This window comes from Halichoeres trimaculatus, unplaced genomic scaffold (assembly GCF_033239565.1).
Source record: "Halichoeres trimaculatus isolate MK-OKI-2021-1 unplaced genomic scaffold, fHalTri1.1 fHalTri1_scaffold_5, whole genome shotgun sequence".
NCBI lineage: Eukaryota > Metazoa > Chordata > Actinopteri > Labriformes > Labridae > Halichoeres > Halichoeres trimaculatus.
Genome location: NW_027437183.1, coordinates 18,847,695 through 18,869,829, shown reverse-complemented (window position 1 = coordinate 18,869,829; position 22,135 = coordinate 18,847,695).

The window sequence follows — 22,135 nt, the reverse complement described above, 5'->3', positions numbered from 1 at the left end:
CCTACCACCTCCCAAACATCGAGCTGAAGGCTCTAACTACCTTCATTCCTCTCCTGAAAATAATTATTGTATTTAGGGACAATGCCTTAATAAATGTTTGGATTAGTCCATTATCATTAATCAAACGTCCCTACTAATACTACACATATTATAACCGTAATTTTTTGGCACTGTATTTATGAATCTGAATGAGCTGTGCTGTTTTTGATGTTGTTATTGCATGGCATTAGTTTTTTATTTGACAGTGATAAATGCATGAAACATTCAGCTTCATAAAATATGCAAAGTACATCCCTTACACACAGGAGTCTAGCCATTGCTAATTTGCAACTCCCATCCCTGGTTAGGCTTCCAAGATGAAATCAGAAATGAAAGAGTGTTGGGCAAAGATACAACAACCATTAAAATTCAACTAAAGGACCAACATACGCAATGAAGTCTTTACCAAAAGAGACCTAGATAAATAATTAAAAACCTAGCTCATAGATAGATAGATAGATAGATAGATAGATAGATAGATAGATAGATAGATAGATAGATAGATAGATAGATAGATAGATAGATTTAAATTCATCATGTGAGATAAGCTCATAAGAAAAGGAAGTACTGATCCTTTTTTTTTTACCTGCCTGACTTAAGCCGGGAGTACTTTGTTTTGTAAACATCATTTGATTTCCTCTATTTTGACCAATATATCTGCACTGTTAACTCCTTACAATATTTTAAAACAGACCTGTTTCAAGCTCCACTGTATCTATCTTTATTTGCAACACTACACAATGCTACTTGTAGATATGTTTAAAAATAGTATAAAATAAATTCAGCTGTTGCTAATCGCTACCAGAGTGGCTGCCTGTTGCAGCACCTCTCTTTTTTTTTGTTTTTTTTTTCCCCCTAATTTTTGGATTATCTTTATTTTTGAAGCTGGGTGTTACTTTGTCTCATTTATTGGCCAATGACCAACTGGTTGTGTTTGCAGTGATCTATCTCAAATAAGATGGACAAGCTAGTCGTGCTAACCTAGCACCAGAGGGGATACCAGAGGGCAGAGTACCATCATGCTATTCACAGGCATGGCTAACAGAGCAAGAACCAGACACTAACGCCACATTGGAAGAGCTTCACCTGCTGTGAGCATACAGGATACAGGAGACAGAGATGGAACAGACTGATGATGGAGTCCAGCTCAGTCCTGCACCCTGTGGAGATGGAAACTAGCTGTAGAATTAGCCAAGCTGTCACCTCTGATGGACATTTGACACTTATTATATTTTTCTGTACATATATTCTTGAATGATTTGCACCATTCACTTTCTTGTGCTGCTGCTATTGTATTCTATTCTAGGTGGCGCTATAACTGTCATGTCCAAAAGCAGCTTTAGGTAGCTCTCCACGAAGTAGAGTTAAACCGATCATCAGGTGCTGAAGTGAAGCAACAGATGCTCACTTTGTTGAAGGACAGTCAGCAGATTCAGCAGATTGAACCGCACATGCACAACACAGTAGTCTGCGATGATCATAACAATATTACTGTTAGACTGTTGTATGTGCTCGCACAAAGTGGAGCATGACATCAGCATTTCCACTGAAAATGCTGGTTAACTGTTAACACGACAACAGTGACGGCATCATTTTCCACTTCGCACAAAGTTTGCATTTTAGGTTGGCTAAAACGCAGTTTCCGTGCAAACCCAAGGCCGAAATTAAACAAAACTTTTGCCTTAAACTGTTGTCGTGCAAATGACCCTTTAAAGGCCAGTAACACAAGAGTATGTAAGACCAATATGTTCTGAAAAACGATCTCGGACACATCAAGGACAATGAGTTAAGAAAAGATCTAAAGGTGGAGAGGAGTGAATATTGATTTTTATGAATTTTACTGGAAAAAATGTGTTAGAGCAAACAGTGGGAGATTTTCAAGGTAAAAGGTCGATCAAATGTGATTTTAAGTGGAGTGTTGTTAGTTTTTCATAGAAAAAAAAGTCTTTAGACTGCAACATTTTTACCTTGAATTCAGCCCAGAGTGATGTGGTGCTCAAGTTTTCTAAGGTATGAATAAAAAAAAAGTACTCACTTCTTTTAAAGCAAGTGTCTGAGCGTAACCTTTCCCACCTCTGGTTGGCTGCACATGAAACCTGTGCATCAAGGTCTGTGGCTTATCTTTGTCTGTACTGGCACCACCATTGTATTACCAAAACCTTGGAAGGCATCATTATAACATCATTGTTGAAATCTTGTATAGCAGCTCGGTCATATTTTATCATGAAATAATGAGAAAAATGAAGTCAACAAACACTGTGGTGAAGGTTTGAAAGGGTAGACAATCAGAACTGGTCAAAGACACTGAAGAGAGATGCTGAGATAACACTGATTGTGAAGAGAGGCAACAGAGAGTATGCCGAGATAAAGAGGGTGAGACATAAATTAGAGTGTGGTAGGGATCAGCATGTGGACTGGGCTTAAATGTGAGCGAGAGGAAACAAGAAAGAGAGGCAGAGCAGACGGAGCAGAGTGATAAATGATTGGAGGAGTGCTGCACGGGATGCTGTTGCCTCTTCATCTTATGCGGCTGACCTTGGGCTTATGAGCTGTAATAAAACGTGGCCAAGCACTCCTGAAATTGGTCCACTCGCCGTAATGCTCAGCAGCCTTCTGCTGCATTAGCATACAGCTTTTATAGAGTACAGTGCATCAAACACAGACAAACACTGCACCATGGGGATGCAAGGGAGATGATGGGGGCGATGATGAGGAAGATGAAGACAAGGAACAAAGCCAGGGGTCAATGCTGGTGACAAGAGAGGAGGAGGAGTAAGGGAAGATGCAGAGAAAGTATAAGAAGAATAGTTAAGTACGAGAGTGGAGTAGTTATTTCTGTGACAGCGGGAGTGAAGGTGACGATAGAGAAGAGGAGGATGAAGTGCTATAATGGAAGGAGAGGAGATGATATGGATAGGGAATAACATGGGACTGCAGGGCATGGTTGATTGATGATGACAAAGAGACGAGAGAAGATGAGGAAATGTAAAGGAATGCTGGAGAAGAAAATGAAAAATGATGGTGACGAAGATGAAATGGGAAAAATAGGAAGCTGATATGAGATAAACTAGAGCTGCTTCTGATGCTATTAAACTAGAAGTTATACGTTTTTGCCAAAAATGGATGAGTCAACCAACCTTTGTGCAATAAATGTAATTTATTGCAATTTTCTAGCAATAAAAATTGTGTGTGCTTTAGGGCAGGAAAAAGAGGGTTGCATATGGCGTGGCAGAGCTCTGGGAATTTTCAGAGTTTGAAACTTTTTACACGAATTTATGGGAACTCATGAATTAAACTTGAAATTTAAAATGAGATACTTAGATAGAGCTAAGGTACATACTTTGTAAAATAATTTGGAACAACCACTTTTGATACAGGTTCACTCGAATCTCTATGCTTTTTCTTCCACACGTAACAGAACTTTTCTGAATGCAGGGCTATTGAGGCCACACTCCTTTCAGGCACTATGCATGACGCCCACAGTGCAAAATCATTAAAGACACCACCTGAGGATGACATTAAGTATATACACAACCATAGACTATATATATATATATATATATATATATATATATATATATATATATATATATATATATATATATATATATATATATATATATATATATATATATTTATATATATATATATATATATATATAAATGGATGCCATCTTGCTCTGCTCAAAGTGAGGTTGCCACAAAACCTGCTCCCCCTGGTGGCTGGCTGCAGTACAGGGAAAAAAAATCCAGCTCTCCAGTCATTCCAGATGAGCTGTGGTCAAACTTTAAAAAACGAATACACCCGGTAGAAATGTATCTCATGTCCAATTGTTGTGAATTGTTGTTGTGATGATTTGAAGATATCATTTAGCTGCCTTGTTTCCAGTCCTCTTTGTTCTGAAAAGTTTCATTGTCATTAGTTATAAGAGGTTAAAAACGAGGTTTTACGTCACATTTAACAATAATTGACAGCTGCCGTTGGTGTGTTTTTTTTTTTTCCGGGGATTGTAAAACATGTTGGGAGGTAAAGTCAAGAGGCTTCACTCAGATTCTCCCAGAATCACTCACAGTCTCTACTGCGCATACTTTGGCTGCACAAATGCTGCCAATGGCTGTGCCTATGACGGGGCTATTTTGGGGCTTCAAACCTGTACAATAATTTGGCAGAGCCACACTGTCCACTCTATAAACAGTCTTTGCAAAAAACTCTGATTCTCTGAGCTTAACTTCAAATGATAAGTTTCTGTAAAATTTTCTGGAAATTTGCAACCCTACTTACTCACTGTGCTAAATTTAAAGAGGGGGTGTTATACCCTTCTATATGTTTAGCACAGATATAATGTAACAATGCCTGAAGTCTATGCTAAACCTGCACATTTCTGAATCTGTCTGGAAACAAGACTTGCTCAAATTATGAGGTCATTACATGAAGATATCTTAACTAGTTCATGACCTGTTGGAGGCTCGAGCCTCAAAAACCAAGGTCTGCACATAACTGTTCCCCCAACAGACCTCCAGAGGGCGGACCAACCAGAGGGAAGAGAGTTTGTGGAGCAGGCAGCTAAAATGAAGCTTTTCAGACAGAGGCCAAATTAAGGGTTTTATAGAACACTAGTGTGAGGGAAAGACTAGGATTTCTTTTTGTTGTGAATCATGTAAAGCTAATGAGGGTATTACAGGGACAGTATAAAGACTAACTTTGAGAGTACACCAGATGTGTCTCCAGTCTGACTCAATTTGCGTGTTGACAGCTGGAGTCGGGACACAAGGAGTTCTCTTGAGTCCCACACCAACGATAAGCATCTCTTTGTTTACACTGGGCCGCAAAACCTCAAACCTGTTGACTTTTGGCCCAACTGCTGCGATCTTACCAGCACTGAAGGATGGCTTTCATTAAAGTCAATCTGAGTGTTAGCTGACACTTAATTCACACCCCTACTGCAGTCCAGCTGCATTGGACCTGGCAGGTTGGAACCCTCTTATCTTATCTTATCTGATTCAGCACAAATTGGCAGTGCCCAGATTGAGCAGGACAGGAAGTTGGGCACTTAAACTTCTGGTCAACTTTTAGATGAAATACCCACTTTCAAAACCAGATGGTATTTCACTTGGTTACAACATCAAACAGACATCGTGAGTAGGGGAGCAAACAGGTTTGATGTTTTAAGAGCCAAATAAAACACAACATAGATGAGGAGAGACGTTGCTGCTGTTCCAACACCCTTGTCTAGTGTCTGTTTTGTCCCAGCTGTCACTTCTGTTTTATGTTTATGCTGCCAAGAAATAAGTGGCACAGGAAACCCTTGATCATGTGACTCCAGCGGTCCTGTGGTTCAGCAGCACGTATCTGGTGTGTGTTTACAGATGAGGGAGTCAATCGCAATGAAGCGGAGACAGAAAGGACACAGATCTGGCTTTAGTACCACCATCACACCTCTGTGACGTACTACGAAGAAATGTGACAGTGGCTTAGGTATCTGGTAATTTAAAAAATGCTCCTTAATGCGGCTCCATCAAGAACCAAGTTACCTGCAAGACTACCTTTCTTAAAGGGCAAGTATTGACTGAAATGACCATAGAAAGGTCTAACTGACTCACAGGCAACAGATGTGGTGAAGCTTTCAGATAGTATATCAGACCAGTGAAAACTTGGCTAATACTCAGCAAGAATATCGTGCAGTTTGATACATTTCCAGAGTTCTGCTATTGTTCAAAAAGTTAGCTGATCTCTGCTGCTGCTGTAGCATCAGTCAAGATGAAATTGGTAATATCACTTCTCAGCACAACATGTTCTGTTCCCTCAGTGTCGGCAGCTGTGAGTGGGAAGATGAGGATATAGAAGACCAAGAGCAAGATTATTCCATCACTTTTTTAACACCTTCAAAATTTCTCTTCCCCTGGCATCTTTACACCCTCTCCATCATAATCACTGTCCTCTCTTTTCAGAAAAAGAAAAAAAAACATCTGCTTCTTATTTTGGGAGCTAATAAAAGCGGAACAAACAGCATGTCCCTCTCAGGACCGGCCTGGTATTATCTTCAGCCATTATTATGTTTCTGCAAGGTCTCCATGCTCCTCTCTGGAGACTCCTGGGCGTGAAATGGAGCTGTGGAGCACAAAGCACAGCCCAAGACAGATTAATTGGTCTTTTTGTTTGTTGCGACAAGTGATCAATTAATTCTGTGTTAGCCCGATAAGGTGGAAGATGGAAGGATGAGAAAAAGAAGAGAGACAAATGGATAGAGAAATCTGACGCTTCAAGTCCAGGGACTTTCTTCATAATTCATCAGTAACATACTGCTTCTGTTTGGCAGGAGCTGGAGTGAGCCCACAGAAGCTGAATGTGCTCACACTGTGCATATTCTTCACATTGTGCTGGGGTTTTGTTGGATTTTAATGTCCCCTGGCTGGCTGGATGTTTTTTCAGAAGCTGTTCCACTTTGGCAAAATGAAGTTTCAAGAGGAAACAGTTCTAAAGTTTAACTTATTTTGTTTATTTTTATTTCCAACTTTTGCTGTAAATGACCAAAATACAGGCATTAGCAGTGTGGATCCAAAAAAAAAAAACAAAAACAAAAAAACGCTTTGTAACGCAAAACAAAAGCCATTCACACACACCCACATACACATTGCTGCCACTGAAACAAGCCATCATTAAAGTCTCCTGTCTGTGAAAACCTCAGTTTCCTGCTGAAACACAACAATAGACAAAGACGAGAGGACAGGGCTGTGCTCTCAATGACCATAAGTGGTTGGGTACATTTCTGGAAACATGTCCAACACCTTAACACTTTAAAAAACTGCACCACATGATCCTGAACCACAACTTGGAAAAAAAACCACTGTTGTACAAAATCAGCTCTCTGTGCTAGCTTTATTTAATGTTAACCAATGCAATAAAAGAACCATGAGCATTTTCATAGTAACAGATTAACCACCATTTTCCTGTGTCAAGACTAAAAGGTCTTAACATTTGTAAAGGCTGATTCAGTTGGATTTTAAAGTTTCATTGTCATTTTTCATTTCTTTTCATTTAAGAAAAAAAAAAAAAAAGCTGCTGCTGTGCATGAGTTGTCCCAAGCATCTGCAGTGGCACTGCATCTGCAGATGCAGTGGCATCTGCAGTGATCTGATAGATCACCATTCAGAGCTGCTGATGTCTTCCTCAATTTATTTTTTTCTATATTTTATTTTCAGTTATTTTGATGACTAGAAACTTGTTAAGTTGTAGGTTACTGCATGGCTCTGTTTTATTTTATTTTATTTATTCATTTTTCATTTTATTTATTTTTTCTTCAATTTTACTTTATTTCAAAGACCCTGTGAGAACTTTGGTTGGGATTTTGATAAGGTCTCACTTACATATTTCAAAAAACTTTTTCTCAGTATCCACCGTCGACCCAGCCAATCCATTTACAGCACTAAGTCCCAATGACCAATCCAATCCAGCCAGCAAAGTTTAGCAGTGAGAAGAGAGATCTGTGTATTTCCTCTGCTGAAAATGATTTCTTGGATAAACCATGCAGTAATGGTGGACGCTGTCTAAACTATCAAAAAGGAGACAACAGAAAAGAAGAAGAAAGCTAAAAAGCTTAACCTGTTTTGGCCTGTGCTCTATCACTCTCTTGTTTGTGATAATGTCCATTCCAACCCACATGCAGCAGTTATTCTGCAGTGGTCTGTTCAAACTTGAGAGTGAGGTTACGTAAGCTCTGCCTGGTGAGGTTGGCGAGTTGGTAGATGAGCTCTGGTAGGACATAACCAGGATTTAGTAACATTACATGTTATGGACATGTCTCAGAGCACCGGGCTGTGAATAACACCAAACAGATGGCCTGGTACTAAACTACGCCACAAATTGAGTTTACAAAGTTTGGTTGATAAGTTTCAAACAACAGCTCTATGTAACTACAAATAAATGTATTAACTAGTTGGTTTGCATCCTGGGAAAAGTTGTCTCAAACAAAAAAGATCTGTTCTCCATTTATTTGCATTCTTTGCAAGAATCACACATTTACAAAAGTGGGTGAAAGTGCACATGGGAAATGGAGTCTTTATTCTGTAAAAACACTAGTGACACCAGATGGTTGTCATAGCGCCTTTGAAATGTGAAAAGAATTAGGAGTTTTAGCAGATGAAAAACCCAGATCTGTCATTGCAGCACTTTGAACATTTGGCGAAAAGAAAGTTATCTAACGTCCTTAAAAGGGAAGATAAATTGTACATGTTGCATTTGAGCTGTGCACTGAGCAGTGGTTAGTTTGGTTGTCTCATAGACGGTATTTTGGATCAGTTTCTCTGCTGGGAAGGTGTGTGGTGTGTTCCGGTTTCCTACCACAGTCCACAAACATGCTCACAATTACCCAAAGGTGTGAGTGTGTTTGGGTGGTTGTCTTGCATCCACTGACAGCTGGGATGGGCTTCAGCACCTTGAGACCCTTGAAGGGATGAATGGAGGGATGTTGTATTTGTTTCCATTACTGTACTAAAAATTAACCAACTATGACTTGAAATCAAGATACATACCAAACCACAAACATTGTGTACTGTTACTATCCTGCTACAACAGATTACTATGAGCACATTTTCTTACATTAATACTATATATACAGCTATCAATCAGCAGGACACAGTTGTGTTTATGTAAGAGACATGGGACAAACAAGTTTAGCTGGAAGAAAGAAGGTACTTATGTGATGACAAAAGGTTTTCTAGAAACAAAACATATCAATCATCGCAGAGCAAAAGAGAAGCCAATATAAATAGCATTCAATATTGATAGGAAAAGTAACTGAAGTGACAGGTAGAAAGATGAATCATCAGTGCCCAGAAGAATAAAAATCAGGGTTGAACTAGGAAAGCCAGCGATAACAGAAACATTTAAAACCTCTTATTTAATAACTCATCAGAAGTAGCTGAGCTTAAAGATAACCAGAGCTCTCAGTGTAAAATTGTGGATGTGTGAGGATCTGAGCTGCACAGTCTACAACAAAGTGCCATGTCATATTAAGAATTTGTAGGTGATTAAAGCAGGCTCAAAATGTACCCTGACTTCAAAGGACAATCAATGTGGAGAAGCTGAAACAGGGGTTACATGTCATCTCTCATTAGCTTTAGCGATGTTGTTGAACTGGAGACCAGCAGGAGTGTTTTGACAAGGAGGAAATTAGATGCTGCAGGAGAACATAACTGCATTAAAGTGTTTATCACAGCACCACAGTCTATGTACAAAGACACACTTGACATGATTATCAGCTTATTTTAGCTGCAAAAACACAACCCATATGGTGAAACGAATGAAAATAAACATGTGATAGTTTCTTATATAAGATCAGATTTTGACACTTTGTCAGTTGAAAGTTGAAACACTGTTTATATATATATATATATATATATATATATATGCATTAAATTAACACAGCCCCAGTTGGCAAACCCAGAATGAGTCAATAAGTCCCAAATCAATCAAAAAAAAAAAAAAAAAGTTGATGGTGGGTAGGAGCTCTCCAGCACCTGTCTTGAGGAAGCATTGAAATTCAATGTGAAGTGGGCGTGAAGTGTCAGATGTGTTTGACGAGTGTTCCGCTTGGTCTGATCTGCATTTATATATGACATTTGTTGCTGTAACCTTCTGTCAAATCTGGTTCCTCAATCCATGTCATGTTAAATTATTCCTTTGAATGGTGTCTTGGATTGGGACAGATTCCATTTTACTTGTTATCTAATATCATTTCTAATGCGTTTAAACAAAACAAAAAAAACAATTCTTACTGGTTAATTTTAATCTTTAAGCAAAATACACATTAAACCTGGGCCACTGAGAACTGCTGGTAATTACTCAGATGTCTGACTTAAGTTCTGACCTTCTGTCATCTTCTGAGAATATAACCAGTACAGTATAAGACCAGTACATAGCAGGGGCAACTCCAGGTCAGACAGAAACAATCAGCTCCTGGAAAAGCTTGTAATATGACTTACCAACAATTTCCCTACACACAGGATTTTGCATACATAAATGAAAGAAGAAATGTGCTGTTTTGTAGAGTGCTTAAAACATTAATGTATCAGTTATTTTAAAGTCACTGTGCAGATTTGCCTCTTTTTTTTTCTCCGCTGGAACCAACTTCTTGGATTTATTTTGTGGTAATGTTTGACACTGGAGCTGAACTGCCAAGAGCAGGAGAAAGCTAAACAGGAGAGTGACAGAGCACAGGCTTAATCTTGGGTGAAGCTGTTTGTGATAACGTTCATTCCACTCCACATGCAGCAGTTATTCTGCAGTGGTCTGTTCAACCTTGAGTCTATCAATAAAATGAGGAGTGAGGTTACGTTAGCTCTGCAGGTGAGGTTGGAGTTGGTAGATGAGCTCTGGTAGGACATAACTAGGATTCACTTGCATTACATGTTACGTTACATGTCTTAGAGCACTGGGCTGTAAGTAAAACTAAACAGCTGACCTTGTACTAAATTACGGTACAAACTCAGTTTACATAATTTGCTTATTGTCACTTTTTTAAACAATTGTGTTATAAAACTTTTAAAAAATACATTTCCTTGCCGCTTGTATCCAGTTAAAAGTTGTCTAAAAGAAAAGTAGAGTTAGGAAAAGATCCAGTATCCTTTCATTTGCTTCAAAACAAACGCACGTCTTTGTCAGAATTTTGTCCTCAGGACAGTGATTGCAAGTGCTCACAGGAAACAGAGTCTTTATCCCTGCATATTTAAAACATTAAGTATCTCGTTTCCTGTTTAAACACTTGTAAACAAACCTTATGTCTGTTTTCTCACCTACACGTTGCTTTTTAAACTTGTGCGCTTTACTGAGTGGAGAGATTTTCCTTTTACACAAGTTACTTTTACTTTTGGTGCAAAGATACGGCTTATCTGTGATATTTTTCCTCTTTTGAATTGCCAGCCCACTCAGTTTCATAACATGTCACTACACAAGACCAATGTTAGCTAATGACCCAGAGGACTGGGCCTCCTTCATAAGGTTAAGCTAATATCTCAAGCTGCTGGAGATGTTAGTATAACTTCTGTTCTTTAACATTTTCACATTTTGATGCCTTGCTGTCCCTTTGAATACTTTTCTCTGAATGGATTAACTAGAGAAAAATGTTTGAATTGAGAAATTATCAATTACACTAGCACCAAATTATTATCCAGAATAAAAGATTAATGTTTACAAAATCCTGCCAAATAATGAAATCTAATGGCACATTGGCACTTGCTGGGATGAGAATAAGGTGCTCTTCAGTACGCTGAAAAGGGCCTCAAATGCCCTTGGTGAATAGTAACTCAAGAACTGCGACCCACTGAAAGCTTTTCAAGGGATTACTGGCACCATTATTCTTTAAAGAGTTGTTTGAAATGGTGAAGTCTGCCAGAGAGGAAGACATAAAAGTGTCACAAAGTAGACAGGTCTGGTTACCTGGATCTTATTCTCACTGAATTCAGAGTTCTTGATGTGGACATAGAGAGTTAGGTGTTCAAGTTTTTGGTATTGGTACTGATATTTTTTTTTTCCTTTTTCTCAGTGCTCTATTGAGAGACTATGTTTCTGATTTAGCATCCCAGAGCTGGTGTTGAACCCCTGTGAGAGTTACTTTTAACATTCAAGCATTCAGAAGTTTCCATTATCCTTCACTACCTTTGAGCATGAAAAGAGGAGGCTGGTGGAGAATTCATAACTCTTCACACCGGTGAGAAGCTGCTCTGTATGAAAAATCTGCCATTGGCTTGTTTGAAATGATGAAACCCCACAGCATGACTCTCATGTTGCTGTGAGACAACGGCTATTTGTATTTCACACGACTTTCAACATTACGTTTTACATCTCTGTACAGTGTTTTCTGTAAACATTTAGAAAGTAAAATAAAATTAAAAATAAGGATAATAAATAAGATAATATACACCAACATCAAACATGTTTTGGCACAAAATATTGACGAAAAGTTTATTAATTTAAAATGGTTTTTAAAATCAGTCCCTCTGATTCCACATTTCAGCAAAGCAACAGTCAATCATTAGCCAGCTTATTTGATATCTTTCTCACTTCATAAAACATTTCCAATGGTAGTTAAAGATACTGTGAGGAGGAGGATCTGAGGAGGATCTGTTTTAAATTGCCTGCCTCGCCAACTTCTGGCTCTGAGTCTCACACACACTGTCGTAAAAATGTGACATTTAACCAGGCATGTGTTTGTTTTGTAACTGATTTTGTTGGTTCATGACAACTTTTTACCGTATACAACAAGGTAAGGTATTTATCAGTACAGTTGTGTAGTGCAATGGTTTGATATATGACAACAAGCAAACGTTGTGAGTTTATACCGTACGTCAGTAGCTGGCTATATGTAGCGCTACTAGCAGCCCGGTACTATGACGCATCCTTAGGGTAACGTGTCAACAAGCAAACTGTCAGCTTGTACTGTAGTCCAGTAGCTGTCCATATGTAGTGCTACCGACAGCCCAAACTATGAGACGTGCCGGTAATGTGTAATGTTAGTGACTCCAGGTTAGGTCTTACCAGTCATCTACCAAGCAGAGCTAACGTGACCTCACTCTTCATTTTATTGATAGACTCTCAACTTTGAACCGACCACTACAGAATAACTGCTGCATGAGGGTTGGAATGAACATTATCACAAACTGTTTAGCCCCTGTGTTAGCCTTTAGCTGGCCTGTATCACTCTCATGTTTAACTTTCTTCTGCTCTTCTCTTGTTTTTCTGTCTGACAATAGACTCCAGTGTCCAGCATCACTGCAAAATCAATCCAAGAAATTGTTTTCAGGCAGAGAAAACTAGATCACTCTTCTCACTTTCAAACTTCATCAGCTGGGATGGTGTTGTCATAGAGACTTGGACGTGCTGTAAATCAATCCAGTCTTGCTCGACCCCATCCGGAAGCTAAGAAGAAGCAGCTCAGAAGTATTTTGAAATAAGCTATATTAGCGCTGATAATCTCACTTTAAAGTGTACATAATGGTCAGGCATATCTAGAAAGGAAACGTTTTCAAGATCACTTTCAAACTCCTCACAGCCCCTTCAAGTTTGACGAGATGGGCAAGTTTTCTGCAAGATTAGAAACGTTAACTACTGCCCTCAATCAGATCAGCAGCAGTATTTAAACATCAATGTTTTATAGCTGTCCAAAATACTTTAGGATGTTAGAAGAACGTTTTTCCAGCAGCAGTATGATACAAAGGGACACCAGTTTTCTGCTAAGTGTCAGCATGAAAGGGGGGTCTGCTGGAACTCTTTCCTGCAAAATGATTTGATAAGACGTGTCTGTTAGAACTATTGTTAACCAGATTTATTAACTGTTGCCAAAGGGTTGTCAAGGGTTTTTGACCAATCAGAGCTGAGTGTGTAACACAGCCTGGTTGTTTGTATTCAGGGCCACCTGATGATAAATTCTTTGATGATCTTTTTCTTTACATCTACACAATTGTTTTCTGACAAGAAACTTCATCCTTCTCTATCTAGTGTCTAACTCAATTTATTCTTGACTCATAAAAATTCCAAATCTATGAATCCCCTCGTCTAACACCTCTCCTGCGGCACAGTGACAGGCATATAAATAACTAAATTAAAATGTAAATCTCTCTGTCTGTGGCACTCTCGTTTACCTTTAAAACAGTCATCTGTATTAATCCAATCTGTTTCATAAATGGGAAGACATTTCTCACAGGAGCTTTAAATATGAACAGGCGTTAAAATAATGAGCAGCCTTATGAGAGCCTGAGTAAAGCATGAAAAGCACACAGACAATGAAACAAACCTTTTACATTAAAAGACATGCATGCAGACTGGGACTGATGTGATAGGTGCGAGTCAGTTCACAAGTTCACATCATAGACTGGCTGGAGATAGATGATAGTCAGAGCTGACAGAGCTGTATATGCTTTAACAGTTTCTTTGAATAAGCTCTGAATGAACATAATGTGCTCCCATAGGGACCGAGCACAGTCAGTCCTGTTTGAGCTCAGTAGAATTGAAAATACCTCTTTCTCCATTGAGATACTGAATTCTCATTATGTAGCTTATTCATTTATCCTTACATGGACAAATAAATGAAACACTGTAAACATACATGATTATATATAGACACAGGGAAAACTCAAAATTTCCCTGCAACTTTCTACACTACAACAAGCTACTACTACAAGCTGATAGATCATCTGCAGTAACTCATCATCCTCTGTGGCATAATTTACATTCTTTTTTTAAAATTTTGTAGATAGGGATATTCTGAAGTGGCTAATCTCCCATTAAAATAAATAAATAAATAAATAAATAAATAAATAAATAAATAAATAAATAAATAAAATAAAATTATAACTACCCAACCAATCTACAGATTCGAAATCAAATTTGACACAGCCAAACACAGGAACACAGAGTCTGCTGGTAAACAACACTAACACTGGTTTCTACTGGCTTACATTAGCTTAGCTAGCATTACTATCCTTCGGTCTGCCTTGAAGGTTAGCACCCACATACCTGTGCTGGTTACACACTACTCTGTTAGTTTAACACAAACTACATAAAGATTTATCTTCATTTCCTGGATCAAAATACAGACAAACTGCACTTGCTCTACAACATCTGTGCCTGTTTATTTCCAGGTAGTAGAGCATTTTAGAATTATTACTAACCATCAACTGGAACTTAGCCCCAGCTTGAGCTGCAAACCATTGCAAGTATTAAGTACTGTAAGAGTCTGGAGGTGAAATATGTATCATAACAACTGGTATGTGGTACCCTCTCAACTGTCACAATACATCAACTGGTTGCATATATAAAGTGCACTCACAAAAATGTGCATGAAGTCCAAGAGCCAGAATTTTAACAGAGAATTAAAAGTCAAAAGGAATGCATAAACATATTTTCTTTGTAGACCCATTTCTTTCAAGAAGGTATGCATGGTAACTTGGCACTATTCTTTTAAATATGCAGTTTTGCTATATTAGGCTCTAAAACTCAGGGATCTTTAGAAAATATTAAAATTAAAATAAGTTTCTTGTCAACTGTATGAAAGGACACATCTTTTGTATGTTTTTTTTCTGTGTAACAAAAGCTGTTGTAAGTTTAGAAATTTCCAAGGTTAATGTTTAAACAGTGCTGAGTTTTCTTCAGTGAATTAAGTAAACTGACACCCTTTGTCAAATTTTGAGGCTTGTTTGCACTTGTGAAGTTTTAAAAATTTGTCACTAGATTCCAAACATGCTTTATGTGAAAAATGATCACCTTCACATCTTTCTGCCTTGGTATGGCAAATTAATTTGGACTTTAAATTCATATAAAAAAATAAATGAAAACAGATATTTTCTCACACTCTTAAAAGACCGCAGAAGTTCCATTCTCTTTAAGTTGCCTTGTATTTGTATGCTTACAAACCTTGTTAGCCCCTGCTCCAATGAAATACATATAGCTCAACCCTGGAGATGTGTGTCCTCATGAAAATATGCTAAAAATGATACAGTTGATTGCACAACATGTGGATTAAACCATGCTGTAGAATGAAATTGAGAATTCTGGAGTTTATTGGTACCGTACCTGGTAATACTGGTATTTGCATAAGCAATGGCATCATCCTCTTAAAGCTAAACTTTGGCATCAAAGCACATAGATGGGAACTCTTTCTTATATTCCTGTATTTCTTCTAATGAAGAGTCTCCCTCTGTAGAAATGTGACTTGTGTAGGGACTGTATCTCTGAAACAACTCAGGAACTGTGTCCGAAGAGGAGCTTACTAGGGTGATGATTCCTATTTTTAAGAGAGGGAGCAAAGGTCGTTGATTTTAGTGCAACATTCAAGAGACTTCAAGTACCTCTTGAGTGTTACAAGTATAAGGGTAAAATAGACTGTGAGGGTGACAGGTGGGTTGCTGCACCACCAGCTATGCAGAGATTTTGCAGTGAAAAGAGGACAAAGCCAATTCACCGCAAAATCTTCTTTCAGGTCTACGGTTTAGAGCCTTGGGTGGTGACCAAAAGAATAAGATGTGGAGAGCAAAGAGCCGTAAAGAACTAGCGATACAGGATGGCATGCGCTCAGTCTAAGGAAAGGGAGTCCAGACCTCTGTTCTTTCCATCATTAAGAGGCAGGTAAGGTGGGGTACGGCATCTGATGAGAATGTCTTTCCCAGTGACATCGGACATCAAGCTGGAGCACTTGGTACATTCTTTCTGATATACCCTAGAATATCTAAGAGATGTTTTTGAAGGAGGGAAATATTTATACTTGCTTAACCTGCTACTGCCAAGGCAGGTCAGATAAGAAGTTGTAAGTCAATGAACAAACAGAAAGATGGATGTGTAATGTGAGTTTAATAGACCCAGGATAATTCCCTGAGGGTCGACTGTTGTGGAATAGAGGGGAACTTACTTATGCACCTGTAGTCAAATTTACAAAAGCTAATTCATCCATCTAAGTACATGTGTGAAATATTCAAGGTACAAGGTAAAGTTAGACATTAAAGTTCTGTTGTTAACAATGTCAAATACCTCCCTGAGGTCAAGAACCCAGCTCTGTTATCATTAGTTTTATCCAAAAGATAAATGAAGTCTAGCTGACCTTGGATGTCTCAGTTGAATAATTGGCCCTAAAGCCATTTTACACTGGTTACAGGGTAAATGTGTTAGAGTTTAGGGGAAACTTAATAAAGTCATGAGGAAGGCCATTGTGTATTATGTATCTGCATTTTTTTTCTTGTAACTTTAGAAAGTTCTTGTGGAAGACCAGTACATGACTCATAGATGGATGAAACTGTTTTCAAAAGCACTCTTTTCATTAATCTTTCCATTTAAAAATACAGACATGATGAGATTTTCAAATTTTTGAAAGCATGGTCTTATTCACATTCAAGGCCATTTCAGATTAATTAACTGCCTGAACTTCATTTTTAACAGAGTTTAAAGATTTGCATTTTAAATGTGTTAACTCCCAATTAAAGTAGATGCTACATTTGATTGCATTTGGATGTCAAAGCTTTTTGGACAGAATTTAAATTTCATGAGCACTCACAATGGAAACCTTTACTTTGAACCTTTTGGGGCGTCAAAAGTTTTACATTTTACCCCCGTGATAAAACTGTGGGATAAAAAGAGAACCATAGCTTATGCCTAAGTTAAAGTGATTCACCTTCAAAGTTGGTTTGACTTGGTTATTGCTGCTATTGTTCTTGCACTACAGTATACTTTGTGACCAGTATAGGTAATTATATTCACCATAGTTTATTTAGTTAAAAAACACAACATTCAATCTGGGCTCCTCCTTGGATCAGTGCCAGCGGCAGCCCAAGCCCACTGCCTCTGAAAGAAGCTACATACACTCTCTAGCCCAGCAACCACCTGTAGAGTCCTGTTTCTACCTGGGAGAGACTCGAGAGCTGTGTACCTGACTTGGCATGTTAGCACAAGCTTATCACAGGTACTTGACACATACCTGGCTAGCCAAAAGCCAACTTGCATCGCTCTTTGTCCCATGCTGCTCTCCAAGAGCCTGAAAGCAAGTAAAAGTTGAGCCAAGCTTCACCCTCATTTAGGAAAAAAGCTTTATCTGATTGATGTTTCATTTCATTTCTAGTTCTTTTTTCTTTCACTGTGCTGCATCCCTATCATAGCCACTCAGGATAGCTTCTTTCACTCACTAAGATCAATACGCAAAGTCACTAGTGCACTGGGCATGCTGTGATTGGCTGAGGTAACCACATCTACTCTCAGGCCAGAAACATTCTGAAACAACCAAAACATCAACATATAGGCTGAGGAGCAGGTTGAGGCAGATACAGACACGTAAGAGTTGATGAAACAGGATTATTCCTGTAAAGGTTGACATTCTGTTTTTCAGGAAAATCCTGCAGACCCCACCTTCAAAGGGTTCATCACCAGGATTTACATTTAATTGTAAAAATGAGTATGACTAAAATCAGACAGTAGACACAGTAGTTTCCTTTCATATTTTACCCAGGATCTGGGAGAGTTTCAGAAAAACATATTTTAAACCTGGATTTGTAGTTTAATTTTATTTAATCCCAAAACTTTCACTCTTTTGATCCATTATCTTGAGTGTTGTATAGACTGATCATTTACAGAGTTAGAGTGAGTTCTGAAGTCAAACACAAAAAGTCACAACTCAGCAAAAACGATCAGTTATCATGGAGAGTCACCGTCTGTCCGTCAGACTTATTGAATCTGGACCTTTTGAGAAGAGGATTTGATATCAGAACATTTTTAAATTGAAATGTCAGGTGAAATCAGTTCCACAACTTGAGTTTGAAAATTGTTTTGACTTGTGGGAGATTCCAGTGAAGATTGTTCGGTCCAACAAGAAAATTAAAAAGAAGAAGAAGAAGAAAAAAAAAACATTGCTGTAGCAGTAAGCTGCACTGCTCAGGGCATGACAGGGGAGGCTGCAGAGGAACAAAAACATGACTCACAGTTTGCAGTGCCAGCTAAGATTTGCAAATTTTGCTAAATTACTGTCACGAAAATGTTGGGCTGAAGATAAGCTCAGACCAAACCACACAACTACTGAAACAGACACAAGAAATTTCAACAAGCCATCCCACTCTCCTCCAACTATGGACTGCCACACATTAAAAAGAATTTGCGTGTTGTTGGACTACTCTGAATTTTTAATCAATTCTTTATTTTTCTGGTAGATGCAGCTTGTTGTTTTTCATAGTTGAAAGCAGGTTTTAAATAATTTCTGTGGATGGAGGATTTTAAATATTTTCATCCACCAAAGAGGGACTCTACCTAGAAAGTTTGTGAACCACTGGTTTACTTTGTTTGGCCCAGTAATACCGTGTGTTCAGTCATGGTACAGGGTTTTGGGATGCCAAGTTTGCATAAAATAGTACGACACTGGTACAAGTAGGAAACAATCCTGTCAGCTGACCACTGGTCATATATTAAAGTTTCCCCATTGGATGCTTGTTGCGACACAGATGACAGACACCCCACACAACCTGTGGGGTTAAAGACTGGATCTTTAATAGCCTGCACCTGGGAGACCGGCAACATCTGCCCAGGTTTGGCAGAACTCCACCCAGCAGCAACCTGCAGAGACACAAACAAAGAGCACACAAACAGCAGGCCTTTCTGGAAGAAGGGCCATCACAACCATGAAATCTGGACTGTTCTAAAAGATGTTCTTCCTGACTGGCCCATGGTCACTCCTGATCCAGCCATGTTTTGTGGGTTTCAACCAAGCGACAACCTCCAGTCTAGGAATATGAGACAATGCAGAAGTGCTTAGACCTGCTGTTTCTTGAGTGTCTGCTTGAGGCTGGCTCTGAAAATACTAGAAGTCACATACACACCAAGCCAAAAAAAGCTTTTTTCATAGCAGAAGTTAACCTATTTACAGCAAAAATTGTCTCCTGTCTGAATCACACAGTAACAGTTTAGAGGATATTATCGCAGGCTAATTTGACTGCCACGTTAGCAGCCAGAATTGTAGACTCAAACCAGTGTTCAAAAAGTAGCAAGTTTAGGTTGAGGCATCTGATTAGGACACTCCTAGGTGTTTCCATTTGGAGTTGTCACTGGGATCCTTTGAGTGGTAGGAGACCTCTGATTAGATCCAGAACAATTCAAAGGGATTATGTTTCTCATTTAAATTGCCTTGAAACCCCCAAGGAGGAGCAAGAAAGGTTGAGGGACAACTTATCCAGCCTCTTTTAAAGCAACCTCCAGCACATTTAAAACACCGGAAGTTGACCAAAGTGCTGTACAGATTCAAAGCAGTGCAAATAACAGGAAACAGTACCCAGATACATAAAAACATAAAACCAAGCCAGTGACCTGGCTCCGGGTGAGTGAAATAATAGATAAGAGCCAAGCAAACTCAAGTGTTTGTGGCTCAATTTGAAGCAGCATAGTAAAGCCCACTTTGCCAAATGTAGGTCCATTAACAGGGATCCTTAAGGTAAAAGCTCTTGTTTATGTACCAGAAATTTGTAGTCATTTCATTGAGGATATTTTCCAGTACAATAGCTTCCTGAAGAGTCTAATTTCAACTGTGTATATGTGTTGCCCACTGTTTGCTCAGAAGATTGAGGTATCATTTTCCAACTCAACGGTCTGCAAATCTTAAAAACAAGAGACTGTCACTTCTTAAGTTTTTTTTAAACTCTACAATTAAGCCCTGTTTCCACCAAGTAGTCCGGTTTGGATCAGTACAATCTGGTGCAGTTAGATCAGTACAGCCTGACCCTGTTTGTATTTTCACAGCCTTTGCCCTTCTGGGTGGGAGACATGAAAGCTGGATGCCAAAAGCTGCTTCGGCTACATGATAGCCTGACACCATAGCAGTGTGACACAGTGTACCATGTGAATAATTCCAATGAAGGAGCGAAACGTGGCACAGCAAAATTAATGATAAAGGCATCCAGCAATTTGTCTTTGTGATTGGCATGTGGTTTCAGAGAAAACTGTGTGCCGTGAGGAGTTATGCAGCCAAAAAATGTGTTATTTTTTATTACAGCTCACAGGAGGTGAAAATTATTTTGACCAATCAACGGACTACAGTGTTTCTAGCTTCACCTCCCGGTGTCGGTCTGTCTGGCACCCCAACAGAAGGGTACATAAAGTGGGACAGTTGGGGTTGGAAATGCCACAAAATGCGTGCTGTACCAAGACGATCCAAACTGAACTGCTTGGTGGAAACAGAATTTTAGATTCACTTGTACGCTTGCATTACTTAAGCTGTCTTTGGGCAATTTTATTAGTGAGCTGTATCACTTTAACATCTACCAAGCTGGTCTCAAGAAGACTTCAAACTACAAATTTGGATGTGAAGGAAGCTGAGACTGTTGAAATATTTTTTTCTGGCTGTAAACCTAATATTTTCAAATCACAAGGCAGGAAAAAGGAAATGAGAATATCAGTATTTTTGATAAACAAGAAGCTTGGTCTGATAAGGGAGTTTTATTGTGGTGCTGTGTCTTAGAGTAAAGCCAAAACAAAAGTCAAAGCTTCACTGAACAGCCTGACAACAGGTCTTTGTAACACTGAAGTCGAATGATCTTTCAAACTGTGACAATGGTCACTGTGTCAGAGGACATGATAACACAGCCATAAATTTGCAGTGACTCGGCTGACACGTCTGACTGCCCCGTGGTACCAGTCTAATCAACACAACCACCAAGGAAGGAAAGAAGAGGACACTCAGCACTCAGTTGGTGATGTGTGTCTATTTCTTGCTCACATTTATTTTTTATGCAGTCTGTCATGGCAGTCCCTTGACGGCATATTATAAAAGCAGGAATAGTTTCTCCTGTCCCAAAGTTCCATCTTGCAGCACCAACTTCACCATTCTTTGTTTGCTTCACTATTTTGATTAGGCTTGTGACTTGGATGTGCAGAGTGTGATGGAACAGAAGGAGCTGAGAGGAAAATCAAACATGTAAGGCTCTCTGTCTGGAAGTCAAGAGGTGTCCCAGATGTGGCCTTGATTTTTGCTTACTGATAGACAACATGAAATAATATGCTCAATTTCGAGGGCAGACGGGTCACAAAAGCTTGCATTTGCTGGATAAGGTCATAGCCATGCTTATTATACAAAGCCTAACTTGGGCATCAGACCAAAATAGTATCCTCCAAGTCATTGTTCGGTAAAATTGCTGTATACTGAGGTAGAAGTTGTAGAAAAGTGTTTGTTAACCCAGTGGTTCCCAACCTTGGGTTCGCGCCCCCCACTGAGGGGGTGGGTGGGTGGTGTGGCACAGAGAGCTCAGGGGAGATACAAGACTTTGACTGATCTGAGGCTATGAGATTGTCAAAAGTATATTTGTGCATGTCAGGGGAAAAAAATCACAACACAATTAATGGGGGAATCAAATGTCTGCTTAAACCCATTTGGAAAAATATGTTAAACCAAATCTAGATATCTGACACTATTTATTAATTACACCTCTGAACCTCTGTGACCATGGTAGCGTGAGCGACCTCATAAATAACGAGGACAGACTTATTGGACACTGTTGCCTTTCACATAGAATTTTTTGTGTGTGTGTTTCTTGTTGTGGCTGTGACATTATTTTTCCTGACCCTCTGTGTCTGCTGTACAGAGCGTGC